The following is a 16,462-nucleotide window of genomic DNA, read 5'->3' on the forward strand; positions in this document are numbered from 1 at the left end:
GATAACACATTCACAGTATCCAAGTGCAATGATAACAGATGTGGAATGTGTCACTACATGCATATGGGTTGATCCATTAGAACAAAAAATGGACAGATTTTCACAAATGCAGATATGAACTGCAGAAGTAGAAATTTGATCTACTGCATTAAATGTCCGAATTGTGAGGAATTATATATAGGCGAGACAGGGAGTGCATAATCGGAACGCTCACAAGTTCACAGACAACAAATCCAGAACACCAATGTTTGCCAAATTCCATTGAGCGAATGTATAGAGACATGTGGTCAGAAAACGTTTCTAATTTTTCCTTTCCACAAACTACATGACCCAAGTGAGGTTGGAAGAAAGATAAAAGAAAAACGGTTTATTAAAATGTTCAAACCTGTTCTGAACGGAAATAACAGCAATTATATAACAGCCAGTTATTGAGGTGGATTAAAAAATATAAACAAGTTGCAGAATATCAGTACGGCTGGCAGACTGTGATGTTTAAGAGCTTACGGATTGATCAAAAAAGTATTCGAAAAATTTGTCTGGTTGGAGCGTTCTAAGAGATACTAAAGTTATCAAGGACTGAACTGTCAGTTAAACACATTTGAAATCTGATGAGTTCACTGTGTATGAAAGCGCTAATTTTGTTAAAATACCATAAAAAAACGTGAAAACCAAACTGTTTTAACTTTATTCAACTTATGTGTGTGTGTTTGTATGTATATATGTGTGTATATATGTTATAACACACACACACACACATATATATATATGTGTATGTATGTGTGTGTGTGTGTGCAATTTGTGTGCGCAGTGTTTTGCGTACTTGTTTAAGTTAGATGCTTGGGATTCGAGTCGTCTAAGTGTTTATCCAGCACATCTAGCCATGTATCGCAGCTTCAGTGCAAAGCCCGGCCGGTGTGTGGCGCGAACATGGTCATAATAAGCCAGAATGTGAAAACTGTTCGAAAGAATAGCCATACCGAATCATCATGCGTGCTAACAAGAGACGCGTTCACATCTTAGGCAGAATTCCGTTCAAAAAATATATTGTAGTTTCCACCCAGTGCCGATACAACCATCAATGGGCTTCCAGACAGTCATGTGTGAGAGCACGAAGATGCATTTCCCAGGATCCCGAAGTAGGAACAACCCTCAGTGATTTGGAATTTACATGTAAAAAGCAGGAATTTGTGGAGGGGTGGGGGCAAACGCTACCGGTTCGCGTGAGAGTATATGTTGTTTATATCTGGCTTTGAATAGTCCGATGATTGTACAGCAAAAATACTTTTCGATCAGTCTCTCTCTGATACTATCGTCTTTTAAATTACGCGGCCTTTCAAGTAGGTTCCATTTATCAAGCTTGTTCTTATGTACTTAGAGAAAAATTGTATTCACTCTATATAAATATAAAGCGAAAACTGCCGGAGTAAAAACCAAACAAATAAATAAAATAAGAAACCAATAAAATTACGGATGACTGAACAAATGACAATAAACAAAGTTAAAACAATTTAAAACAAAACCAGAAACCAATCAACCAGACAAAACCTTACTGCAAGCAACACGAGAACAACCAATAAAATCAAGAGGTGTAAATCGAAGAACAAAGATATAAAAGAACAAAAGTCTCAGTTAATAGCAGTTCTCACCTGATGATTGCTGTAGCGTGAAACTCCGGTCACGAGAAAGGTATTCAGCTTTAAATAAACCATGTATAGAGTGCTTGCTTCATCCGTCACAAATATCTTTAGAACATACATAAATATGTATAAGTGCACACATACACACACATATATACATACATACATACACACACATTCACACACACACATATATATATATATAAATAATATGTGATACACACACACACACAAATAGGGACGAGGTATATCTAAACTAGCAACAGAAAAATATAACTGAAAGTATTTCTTCGGGTCAGGAGAAACCTGTTGATCTCTATCCTGACGTAATAAAACTGAGAAGTAAAGAAACGGATATACTGATATGCTACTTTTGAAATTGCGGGGAACTATTAGAGGGGTCATTAAGAAAGGATCCGATTACACTGCTTTCTCGGATAGTGACATCTCCCTCCTTCTTTCTCCACAGACATGGCTTTATACAGGGTGGTGTGTATAATGTACATGGCCTGAAGTCATCTTGGAAGCAAGGTCCTTTGTTCAATGACCTCAGTCCCGAGACATAGATGCGGTAGCTATTAGCAAAGACAAGCGCTCGGGAGTGTACGCTCTCAACGACTGTGAGATATTCTCATACCGTGATCTACCATACTCAAGTAGTGGGTTGGCAGTGTTATTGCGCTAATCCTTAGATCTCAAGTCACGGACAACCATGCTAGATCCGGATAGTAATTCGATGGTCCTAAACATATATGAATGACAGTGAAGACGACGCCTTCAGACTATGCCTTGACAGTTGTAGGAAGGCACAATATCTTTGGAAATCTAGAAGCTTTCTTGGAGACTTCCATATCACGACTATTACTGAGGGTTGAAACTATTTTACACGCGCGGCGGGGGTGGGGCTGTGTGGAGCTATTGTATAGGGGGAAAGAATTGCAAACAACTCGAAAACCTGCTCTAAAAATTCCAACTGTCCAACTGCTACCAACTGGATTTCCCTTAAGTGCTGAGTGGAAATGGAAAAATCGCAGTGGAACATTTAGATCGCATCTTGATAGAGTGTTGCCAGACCATCGAATACGGATGTTGAAGGATTTCCACGCTTCATACTGGTCGGCTACACAAACCACAAATTTTTATCTGCTCCGTCAACTTAGGGAGGACCATAGACTGGAACCCAGCAGCTGGTGGTTGAACGTGTTCCTTACGGTACGCAAAGACTACGGGGACCACATTAGTGAATTAGTTAAAGGACAGTTGACGGAAGCAATCGTCAACAACCTGTGGTGGAATACCCCAAAGAGAATGCTTAGGTTAGAATCGATAGCATTTAGCAAAGAACTAAAGATAGAGAACTGAATTAGACTGGGAACAAGAAAAGGTTATTTATAAAAATATTGCGAACGGCGTCCCAGAGGCGAGAATCTGTAGTGTGAATGCATGTATTTTGTCTGAAGGTTCTAGAATAGGGGTTCTCAACCATTTTTTTATCTACGGACCCCTTCGATTACTATTTTATTTTGGTGGACCCACCCCTAGCCATTCTGTGTTTAAAGACTAGTTTTATAGAAACTTCATTCAAAATTCCCTATTTTGTTTTCCACGCATTAATTTGTCTCGGTTGAACTCTGTAAAATGTTAGAGACAGAAACTTAGCTGTTTGTTGCAATACGTACCAATATATACATCTGAAGCAAAAATGTTTTCATGGACCCTTAAAATACTACTGTAGATCCCCAATTTACTATTTTGTAGCGTGGACCCGCCAAAATCTTATATGGACCTTCAGGAGCTACATGAGCTCTGAGAACCACTGCTCTAGAACATTTCCCAACAAGGGTTATAAATAGATATGATTTTGAGCGCCATTTCACAGAGCGTTGTAGATATCGGACCGGAATGATTGTCTCTGCTCTTTTAATGACTGCATGTTCAACTGTGATGCAACTGTCGTGGCAGACAACAAGCGGCGCATGTTTACATATATTCCTTGTGTCTAATCCAGCTACAGCGGTAAATTTTGATTGGCAACTATTTCGTATATTGCATTATATTTCTTTCCTTTTGCTGACTCTACGTGTATAGTTGCAATACGTGACCAACTTCATATGGCTTGTGCCTCCTCCTCCTCCTCCTCCTCATCATCATCCTGTAACGTCCGTTTCCCATGCTGGTATGGATTGGATGGTTTGACAGGAGCTGGCCGGGAGCTGCACCGAGTTCCTTAGTTCGTTTCGGCTTAATTTCTACAGCTGGATGCCCTGCACAACGCCAACCACTGCACAAAGTGTCCTGGGTGTTTTTTTTATATGTGGCACCAGCACCAGTGCTTTTTACATGCCATCACCACCAGTGCCTTTTACGTGGCACCAGAACTAGTGTTTTTTACATGGCAACAGTACTCCTGCCAATGCTTTTTATGTAGCATCATGTAAAGCTGTATGCTTGGTGTTGTTAAACCATTTCACGCAGCATCCGCAAACCAGCCAACAACTCATCCTAGCAACATTGGTACAATACCAGCTACTATTCTATCGATTTCAGTGCTTGACTGATATTTTATCAAAGTATGAAAGTAATGCTGTCGTCAGCGGGATTTGAATGTTATGAAGCAGAACATCTCCCACGAGTCATTCTCTACACTACTCAAACAACTCAGCCAACCCACCACCTTTCACGCGTGGAGTGAAGGCGCCTGGCTTAGTGGTTAGGACATTCGGCTCACGATCATAAGATCATGGGTTCGATTCCAAGCGACGTGTTATGCTTTTGAGCAAGGTCGTATCTGTATTTCAGCCCTATCACATTCTGTATCACGCTGAATCACCCTGAAAACTACGTTAATGGTACACGGGAATCAACTAGAACACTCGTCGTCGGAACTGACATTGCGCCAGTTTTTTTTTTCTTTTCTTTTCTTTCTTTTTTGTCAGCAGAAATGCTAAGCTTTAAATGTTAGAGGAGAAGGATAGGTAATTATATCAACACCATTTGTACTTTATTTTTCTCGATCCGGAAAGAGCGAAAGGCCAAGTTGATTTCGGCGAGATTTGAACTCAGTGTTAAGAACTGGAAGAAATACGGCAAAGCTTGTAATTTAACGAGGGAATCTTAATGTCACTTAGGTTAGAGGCGGGGTAACTAAATGGACAGAAAAGTTGAAACTCAAGGGAGATAATACAGAAAAAAGACAATTCAGTTTTCTACAAATTCTCTATGACCCCCTCTCTCCTTTCTCTCTCTCTCTCTCTCTCTCTCTGTCTCTCTCTCTCTCTCTTCCACTCTCTGTATTTGTACGTGTGTGTAAGCGAACGAGAATGAAAAATGGATAATCTGACAGAACCATAAAAAAACTCGACTTAATAGAAAGTATAATATCTCTACCATTAACATATTTGCCGTGTCAGCGATAACGTATCGGACTGGAACCTAACAGACATATTCTCCAGACTGTAATATGAGAAGAAATCTACCACAAAAAGCACCATATATTGCGCAATATGTCTGTTACCTTCCAAATAGAGTACAGCCCTAAAAGAAATGGTTGTAGAGAAGTAACGAGCGTCGGGGAACTACGTGAGATGACAGTTATTGATGTTGCTTTCTTGCTTTCCATTTTCTAACAAGAATCTGTAATGTGCCTTTATTGTTTTTCTTGTGTTTACCAAAGATGTTCCCCTAATCTCATGGTTCGGGTCCAGCTCCACCGTGAGGCACTCTGGACAAGTGTCTTCTGCTATAACCCCAAGCTGACTTGTGAGTAGATTTGGTAGGCAGAAACCGAAAGAAGCCCGTCGTATATATTCATACTTACATACATGCTTAAATGCATACACACGCACGCACACATGCCTACACACAACGCATTTCTATTCCTTGTTAAGCTAAGAAGCGGTGCATGGTGTATATATATATATATATATATATAATATATATATAGGCGCAGGAGTGGCTGTGTGGTAGGTAGCTTGCTTACCAACCACATGGCTCCGGGTTCAGTGTTCAGTCCCACTGTGTGGCACCTTGGGTAAGTGTCTTCTACTATAGCCTCGGGCCGACCAAAGCCTTGTGAGTGGATTTGGTAGATGGAAACTGAAAGAAGCCCGTGGTATATATATATATATAATATATATTTGTGTGTGTCTGTGTTTGTCTTCCCGCCATCGCTTGACAACCGATGCAGATCCGGCAAACATCACTGTACATACCCGGATCTACATAAACTCACATTTCTGACGAGGCGCCGTTGAGACTGAAATATATAAGGATTACTAAACGTTCCCTTTTTGTATTGTATAATTGAAGCTCTCTGCCTTCATTGTTTTGTTATCATTAGAGTAAAAGGGTAAAAGGTAAAGACCCCCTTCGGTCATGAATGACCAGAATTAGCCCCTAGAAAGTTCCCTTCCAAAGCACAAGTCCGGGCAAAGTTGTTTATGGAAAACCAGCAGTCGCCCATGCATACCAGCCTCCTCTCTCATGCCACCGATAGCATCCAAGGGAAAGGCAAAGGCCGATACAGCTTGGCACCAATGACGTCCCAGCTTATTTCTACAGCTGAGTATACTGGAGCAACATGAAATGAAGCGTCTTGCTCAAGAACACAGTACACAGCCTGGTTCGGGAATCAAACTCATTACCTCGTGATTGTGAACCCGATGCTCTTACCACTGAGCCATGCGCCTTCACTATGTGTTTTGATTAATATATGTTTATTGTCTGTCATGTTTGATGACTTCTTGAAGTTCTTTATAGAATTTTTCAATGTCATAATGCGTTGCAGAGGCATAAACATCTGCCCCACTCTTCCTTTTCTTTATTCCTTTATTCTTTTACTTGTTTCAGTCACTTGACTGCGGCCATGCTGGAGCACCGCCTTTAGTCGAGCAGATCGACACCAGAGCTTATTCTCTGTAAGCCTAGTACTTATTCTATCGGTCTCTTAAGCCGAACCGCTAAGTTATGGGGACATAAACACACCAGCATCGGTTGTCAAGCGATGTTGGGGGGGGACAAACACAGACACATAAGCATACACACACACACATACACATATATATATATACACACGACGGGCTTCTTCCAGTTTCCGTATACCAAATCCACTCACAAGGCTTTGGTTGGCCCAAGGCTATAGTAGAAGACACTTGCCCAAGATGCCACGCAGTAGGACTGAACCCATGACCATGTGGTTGGTAAGCAAGCTACTTACTACACAACCACTCCTGCGCCTTTGTTAACTATGACCGTATAATAAAACTTAAAAGTTGATAATGTCAAGGTTTTCACAAGAAACTAGTTAAGATTTCAGGCAGCTAACGTTTCCACATGGCGCGGCAACAAGTACTAATATATTGATTTCAAATTTTGGCACAAGTCCAGTAAGTTCGAAAGAGATAGCAAATCGATTACATCGACCCCCAGTGATCAACTGCTGCTTATTTTATCGATCTTGAAAGGATAACAGGCAAAGATGACCTCAGCAGAATTTGGATTCAGAACGTAAAGACGGTCGAAATACCATTAAGTATTTTGCCTGACGTGCAATAGCCATAAGGCGATCGACACAACTACTACCACCACTCGATGCTTCTAGTAGAAGCGTACACCATGTTCCTTGTTGAATAGAATGTTATTTGCAGAAACGAAAAAGAAAACAAACAGGCGCAGGAGTGGCTGTGTGTTAAGTAGCTTGTTTACCAACCACATGGTTCCGGGTTCAGTCCCACTGCGTGGCACCTTGGGCAACTGTCTTCTACTATAGCCTCGGGCCGACCAAAGCCTTGTGAGTGGATTTGGTAGACGGAAACTGAAAGAAGCCCGTCGTATATATGTATATATATATATATATATATATATATATATATATATGCGTGTGTGTGTTTTTGTGTCTGTGTTTGTCCCCCTAGCATTGCTTGACAACCGATGCTAGTGTGTTTATGTCCCCGTTACTTAGCGGTTCGGCAAAAGAGACCGATAGAATAAGTACTGGGTTTACAAAAGAATAAGTCCCGGGGTCGTTTTGCTCGATTAAAGGCGGTGCTCCAGCATGGCCGCAGTCAAATGACTGAAACAAGTAAAAGAGTAAAAGAGTATATGAATATAGCGTGGCTATGTGGTAAGAACCTTGCTTCCCAACCACATGGTTCCGGATTCAGTCCCACTGCGTGGCACCTTGGGCAAGTGTCTTCTACTATAGTACCAGACCGACCAAATCCTTGCGAGTGGATGTGGTAGACAGAAACTGAAAGAAGCCCATCGTATATATATATGTGTGTGTGTGTGTGTGTGTATGTATTTATGTATGTATATATAATATATATATGTATATATATATATATGTATATATATATATATATATATATATATATATATATATATATATACATATACATATATATATATACATATACATAAACAATATATATACATATACATATATATATATACATATACATATATATATATATATATATATATATATATATATTATATATATATATATAATATATAATATACATATATATATATATATATATATACATATATAATATATATATGCATACATATATATATGTATATATATATATATGTGTGTGTGTATATATATATTATATATATATATATATATATATATATATATATATTTGTGTGTGTCTGTGTTTATCCTCCCGCCATCGCTGGACAACCGATGGTAGTGTGTTTATGTCCCCATAACATTAACGGTTCGGTAAAAGAGACCGATAGAATAAGTACTAGGCTTACAAAGAATAAGTCCTGGAGTCAATTTCATTGACAAAAAATCCCTTTAAGACGGTGCTCCAGCATGACCGCAGTCTAATGACTGAAAACAAGTAAAAGAAAACAAATAAACTTGGCTCGTGCCAAATCGTTCGTCCGACTACCTGCCACAGACCCACTATGTCAGATGGAAGCTGTGTAACCAGCTCCATGTGTACTAGGACTCGAAACAGTACTCAATCATTGAATTAAAGACGATATAATACTGAAATGTGGAGGCGCAATGGCCCAGTGGTTAGGGCAGCGGACTCGCGGTCGCAGGATCACGGTTTCGATTCGCAGACCGAGCGTTGTGAGTGTTTATTGAGCTAAAACACCTAAAAGCTCCACCACTCTCCGGCAGGAGGTGGTGATCCCTGCCGTACTCTTTCACCGCTCTTTCTTCTGTTGGCCTGCTCGCTTAGCCAGCGGGGTGGCGTCATTCGAAGGCTAAAACAATGCGAACGCATTGTGACCAGCGATGTGTAACAACATCTGATGGTATGGTCGGTCACGTGATAATACTGAAATAATGTTTTTTGTCGAATCATGTATAATATAAACACGTTTCAGAAAATAACATTATTAACTATGGAATTTATGGCTGATGAAGTGTCTGACATCTCATTCAAAATGAGACACAACTACTTCTGTAAAGACACAGAGTGGCTACCACATGGATATATACGCGTTCCATAAAATAGTAATATTATCATAAATAGAAATATAGATATTATGGCAGTTAAAGAATGTCTGGTACTTCATTTAGAATTACACACGACCCCATCTGTGAAGCCATTGAGGGATTATCTCTAATGATGGACAGATGTACATTCCAGAAAATAGCAATACCGTTGTCTGTAAATAATTATAAGGTATTATCACTCAATTTTTGTTGACACCGAAGAATTTTTTTTCAAACGTATTACTGATTATTCTAAATTTTTTATGTAAGAAAGGAAACATTTGATGTACTGTCTCAAAACATGATAAATAAAAAACAAGAGGAGGAGGAACATGAAAGAAAAAGAAAAAGAAGGAAGTATAATAATAATAATAATAATAATAATAATAATAATAATAATAATAATAATAATAATAATGGTTTCAAATTTTGCTACAAGCTCAGCAATTTTTGGGGAGTGGATGAGTCGATTACATCGACCCCGGTGTCCAATGAGTACTTATTTTATCGACCCCAAAAGAATGAAAGGCAAAGGCGACCTCGGCGGAATAATAATAATAATAATAATAATAATAATAATAATAATAATAATAATAATAATAGGAAAATACGCAAGCTGCTGAGTTGTAATAGGATGCACCACCCAAAGGCAGACGCAGATCGCCTTTACCTTCCCAGAGCCCAAGGAGGTCGAGGCCTGATCCAATTTGAACTAGCTTACAAAACAACCACAATTGGACTGGCCAAATATCTCGAAATATCGAATGACTGGATGCTAAAGCTCGTGGAAAATCACGAGAGACGAAAGAAGCTTCATCTATTATAAAGGAAAGCAAAAAATTGCTATTGATCTCGTGCAGGATACCAAACTGAACAACCCGAGGGAAGTACGGCAACTATTGTTGCAAAGAAGGTGAAAATGATGGCAACGAAAAAAGCGCACGAGCAATTGGCTGATAGGTGGGAGGAGAAACCTCTGCACGGCAATATGTGACCCGCAGCAAACAAGCTGATGTTGACCAGAAGCAAACCCATCAGTGGCTACGGAGCTCAGGGCTAAAAGCAGAGAGCGAAGGTTTCATCCTGGCTGCTCAAGATCAAAGCCTATTAACCCGGAACTACCAGGCCAATGTGATGAAAAATGGAGCAGACCCAAAATGCCGATTCTGCAACGACATGATTGAAACAGTGGACCACCTAATCTCTGGATGTAAAGTCTTAGCACCTGTGGAGTATAAATTAAGACATGACAGAGTTGGCCAATATCTACACTGGCTAATAAGTCGGCATTACAATATCAAAACTGCCGACAAGTGGTATAATCACCACCCTGAGGCTGTAACTGAAGGAGAAAATGTAACCATTCTGTGGGACTTTCCAGTACACACAGACCGAACCATCAAGGCCAATAAACCAGATATTGTTGTGAAAGACCAAAACAATAAAGTTTGCTTATTGATCGACATGAGCATCCCCTGTGATCATAATATCTCAACGAAAGAGTTGACAAGCTCAGAAAATATAAAGACCTACTCATTGAAATTGAGAAAATGTGGCATCTCAAGGCGGTTACAATACCAGTGATCGTAGGAGCACTAGGAATGATCAAGAAGGGAACCGAAAATTATATGAGAATGATCCCTGGCTTACCATCCCTGCAAGAAGTGCAAAAGATTGTCTTAACTGGTACATCACACGTATTGAGAAGAGCATTGTCGATGTGAGAACTGTTGCTGCTCATGTATTTTAATTAACTTAAAAAAAAAAAAAATGAACGAACTATTGAGTTTGGTTTAATGGCCTACCAATGTATACTATGAGTTTCTTTGCCCTAGGAGTCGGGAAGACACTCGGCAAGAAATGGAAGCAAATTTGAAAGAAGAAAAAAAGTAATAATAATAATAATAATAATAATAATAATAATAATTATTATTATTATTATTATTATTATTTAAAATTTTTGCCACAAGAGCAGCTGGGAGGAGATGAGGACGAGTCGATTACATCGACCCCAGTGTTCAACTAACTTATTTTATCGACCTCGAAAGGATGAAAGGCAAAGTCGACCTCGGCGGAATTTGAACTCGGAACGTAGCGACTGGCTAAATACCGCTATACATTTCGTCCAGCATGCTAACGATTCTTCCGGCTCGCTGCTTTAATAATAATAATAATAATAATAATGATAATAATAATAATAATAATAATAATACGAAGGAGAAGAAGAAGAAGAAGAAGAAGAAGAAGAAGAAGAAGAAGGTGCCCCAGTATGGCCGCAGTCTAATGACTGAAGCAAGTAAAAGGAAAAGATAAAAAAACGATATATACACTCACACACACATACACATAAATATATACATAAGCATGTATGTGTATATACACACACACACACACGAATGTATGTATGGATGGATGGCATTTCTATATGCATGTATAAATTCTATGTATCTTTTATCGAACTCGCGGTTACAGATACAATATGCGTGGGGTCAGGTGGGAAGGGCTCGGATTTTTTCTTTAGCGCTTATATTTTATTAATCGGGGTAAAACAGGCATGCCGTGTACCTTAAGCATAAAAATTTAAGACAAGGTAACAGATACATTAGAAGACAGTATTAAGTGCACCTCAAGAACGATAATGTGATATGTGCATGAAGGTTTGTTTACTTATTTGTTACTGTCTAGTCAGTTAAAGAGGGGCAATCAGTGTTCCCTCGAAGCTGTATGCTTGTGTGCATGCATCTATAATACATTAAAAGTCAGGTTAAATCTTGCTTGCTTGCAATGTTATCCAGCCAAACTGGCGCATAATGGGAAAATACTATGAATTAAGCCTACCCTGAAATGTTAATACGAACGGGATAAAACAAGTTTCGCGTAAATCGGACAAGTGGTTTTAAAGATATCAGAGGTCTTCGTGGAATAAATACCCAAAACGGTGCACAATGTGGAAATATTCCGAAAATAGTCTTAATCCTGAAGGGAAGAAACTCTTATCTTTCAATTAGACAGTGATATGACTGCTATTTCTAGAACACTCTGCTACCACGTAACAGCTATTTGTGATAAAGGACCCGAAATAGCTGTTACGTGGTAGCAGGGCGTGCAAGAAATAGCAGCCAAACCTTTTCTTTTCTGGAGAAAGGAACCGTTTACGCGTGATTTCGATGTCACATTTGTTGAAAGCATGCGAAATAACTTGGAAAAGAAAAAAACCCACGAAACAAAACTCCGTTGTTGGGAAACTCAGAGTTTCCTGATGACCCAATCGGTCACAGGTAGTCTGGTACGTTTTATAATTCGGGAGACTATAAACGCACGCACAGTTTCCATGATGAAATCGAATTTTTTGAGTGAAGAATTTTGAGTGATGATTAATTTACTCGCATGATTGTACAAATGCTTTGCAAAGAAACATAAAATTTGCACACAAGCAAATGTTTACGAATACATACAGCCAAAAATTAAGAGACCATTTTCCATGATTCTCCGTTTTTCAACGGCACTTTGCCTTACGGGGGAGTCACCAGAGACTCTCCACATTATATTTTTAATATGCCTTGGGAGTCTGGTGATGCTCAGTGGTGATGCTTTTTTTATTGTTTTTTGTTTTATGGAGTTACCCACTACTATGGTTCAAACTACATTGTTCGAATTTAAAGGAATGTACAGAACACGTTTCTTTATATCTCTCGAATGGTTTTTCGGTTTGAATTAATAGATGAGTTAGGACCTGGTAAGAATGTGCAAGTCACTGACACCTCACTCATTAGAGTGCTAGTTCAAAATAATTTTTGTGAAAAAGAAATCATAAGGGTTTGTGTAATATAATCTGTGGAAAAGCAACCGTGGCTGTGTGGTAAGAAGCTTGCTTCCCAACCAACTGGTTCGGGGTTCAATCCAATGAGCAAGTGTCCTCTGTAAGCTTCAGGCGGACCAAAGCCTTGTGAGTGGATTTGGTAGATAGAAACTGAAAGAAGCCCGTCGTGTGTATGTATACATAAGTATATGTGTGTGTGTTTTGTGTCTGTGTTTGTTCCCTCCCCCATTGCTTGACAGCTGGTGTTGGTCCCCGTAACTTAGCACTCCGGCAATAACAGACCGATAGAATAAGTACAAGGTTTTAAAAAATTCTTCAAGGCGGTGCCCCAGCACGGCCGCAGTCTAATGACGGAAACAAGTTAAAAGATAAATATTTTTTTAAAATTCATAAACGGAGATATAATGGAAATTTTAACACCTAACATCTGCATTACCGATGACTAGCGCAGTACAGAATGAATATATTTGCTCTGTACCGTAGGAGCCACCGGTGATATGCATGCTATGAATACATGTGGCTGTTTGTATAGTGAATAAGAAGATGTTGAAATGGTTAAAAAATTAAAAACATGTAATTTATAACAAAATTAGACGGTTGGTGCGAAAGGAAATATGGCAGAAAATGGACTCGAAGGGCAAAATGTTTAGGCTTCCAAGAAATGGAGCCGATGATATGCTCCAAATATATGCAACAGAGCGAGCCTCGCTAAATGCATCCAAGGTTCAGCGGATGTTAAACTGATTGGCGGATTCGGTCTACAACCTGTGGACTTGGAGCATAAAGAGGCAGAGCAAATACTTAAAGGTATCTTGACCTGTCCCACAACTTTTTCAACCTCAACCGCCCTGAACTGGTACCCGGAATGATAAAAGGCAAAACAGATCACAGCGGGATTGGGGTTTAGATCGCAGAGTACCAGAAGAAATACAGCAAGGCATTGTGTGCTACGCTCTAACGATTTTTCCAATTCGTTGCTTATAAATAATAGTGATTTAAGAGGGAGAGGGAGAGAGAAAGAGAGAGAGTGAGGAAGTGATCGAAAATTGAAAGCAAACGATAAGGAGAAAACACAGAAATATGAAAAGTAAAACAGACGATGTTTTTACAATAAGACGGAAATATTGAACGAAAGGCAGACGATAAGAAAAATATCAAAATCGTGAAAGACAGTCAATGAGATGAGATGAGAGGGAGAGAGAGGGGGAGAGACAGATAGACAGAGTTTGAGAGAGAGTAAACTATGGTGTGAAAGAAGGCAGACGATAAAAAGAAAATAATTTTTAAAAACTGGAAAGAAAAGAGGATGATTCAGAATAGAGAGAAAATTTGAAAGAGTCAGACGATAAGAAGAATACTGAAAGATGGAAACAAAAGTGAGTTCAAATTGAGACAGAAACATTAAAAAGCAGCAGATAAGATGAAAATGTTGACAATTGTGAAAGACAGCTGGTGAGCTAAAAAATGAGAAAGACAGGCGGATAGAACGGTAGAAAGAAAAGCAGATCTATACATATGTAAAAAGACAGGAAGTGTATATAAGATATAAAGTCAGTCGATGAGATTTTATTTTCATACATCATCCTGTGAGGCACTTGGACAAATCATCAGTGATGTCTCCTGGGGTCATCAGGTGTTTTGGTCTTTCAATATAAAACAGCCTCATCCAAACGATCCAAGCCCCAAGTTGTGTCCAATTAGCTCTTTCATGGCTCACACCTCCTAATCCATAGCTACTTTGAGGATACTTCTGCTACCTCCACAGCCAACCCTTGTGATGCCAAGCATGTCGTAACCTCCGCACAATGAACGGCCTGCAAACTCTCTCCATCACTCATCGATGGAATCACATCCTACTTGCTACCCATTGCTTTGGTATAACTCCATTAACTCTGCATATTTCCTCCTCTTAGTCCCGTTTACCTCCTCGATGCGGTTTTCCCAAGGAACGGAGTGTTCCAACGGAGAGGTGTTTGAAATAAGTGAGAAAGAAATTTTAGATATAAATGAAGAAAATGATTGAAAGATAGATTGGTAAACGGGCAGGATATACAATAAAAATATAATGAAGATTTACAAAAATCTGACAATAAAATGAAAGAACGATGGATAAAAATGTAGGCGATGAGTATCAAATGAGAGAGAAAATTTGAAATAAAGGCAGGCGATTGAAAGTAAGATGCTAGAAAGTTTATGTTAAGTCCCAGATCAGTTCTGATTGAGCAGACCTAAGAACAAAAGCTTCTCGCCATTGGCTATATATAACTACATTATTCAATGAGGTATGTATTTTTTTAAATGCGATCAGGAGTGATTTGAATGAATGGAGCTGTTATTTCTCGCAGGTGGAGTGGCTTCATCTGGCCTACCTCATTGGTTCGAAAGCAGAAAGAATGGCAGACGATACTTAAAGAAATATATATAATAAACATGGAAAATTTTAAAGATAGATTGGCGATAAAAGGAAAATGATTGAAGGATAAAAAGAAGAGTAAAAGATGAAATGTAGAGCGAAAAATCTGAGAGAGGCAGACGATAAATAAATAAAAACATATATAGACCTAAAGAAAGGCAAATGGTCAGTTTAAAATGAAAGAGAAACACTGGACAAAAAATACACGATAAGAAGAGGTAGAAAAGTGCAGGAGAGTCGGTAAGAGAGAGAGAGGGGGAGAGAACGGGAGGGAGAGGGAGAAAGGGAGAGAGAGAGAAAGGGAGAGAAAGAGAGGGAGAAAGAGATTAGTAAAACAGGCAGATGTCAGAACAAAAAAAGATACAATGATGGAGAGAAAAATAGACTGTATGAAGTAAAAGGACAGAAAGGCCGACGATGAGAAGAAAATTATTGAAAGATGAAAAGAGCAGACGATGTGAGAAAAGTAGACAATTTGTTAGAAGCAGACGATAAGAAGGAAAAGGTGAAAAGAATAAAAGAGCCGATGTGCAGACAGGAATATGAACCTGGCCAAACAATGAAGAGAAAAGCAGAGAAAATAAAATAAAATAACTGAAATGCAGACGATGAGTTTAAGAAGAGGGTAGGGCGAGAAATTTTGGAAGAATAGCAGATGATATAGAGAAAATTATTGTTGAAAGATAGAAAGAAGGAAAGATGAGGGAAATTTTGAAAGAGAAACAGACGATAACAAGAAGAAAAAAAGGAATGATGGGAAGAAAGATGGCTAAATAGATTTTGTAATGTACAGGACAGCGATTTCTCTTTCACTATTGTACACGTTTCCGTCACTGAACTGTGGCCATGCTGAGGCAAAGGAGTTTGGTCGGTCTATTCAACCCCAGTATATATTTTTGATGTGTGAGGCCGATTCTATCAGAACCGCGGATGAGCAAGGGCGTAAAGAAAGCGACACCGATTGTCAAGTTGTGAGAGAGTAAATCAGAAACCCCCCCCGCCCATATATACACATGCATGAACATATACTTATATATAGTATGTATATATACGCATGCATACGAACAGACACATATCTATCTATCTATCTATCTATCTATCTATCTATCTATCTATCTATCTAT

Source organism: Octopus sinensis, linkage group LG27, assembly GCF_006345805.1.
Source record: "Octopus sinensis linkage group LG27, ASM634580v1, whole genome shotgun sequence".
Taxonomy (NCBI): domain Eukaryota; kingdom Metazoa; phylum Mollusca; class Cephalopoda; order Octopoda; family Octopodidae; genus Octopus; species Octopus sinensis.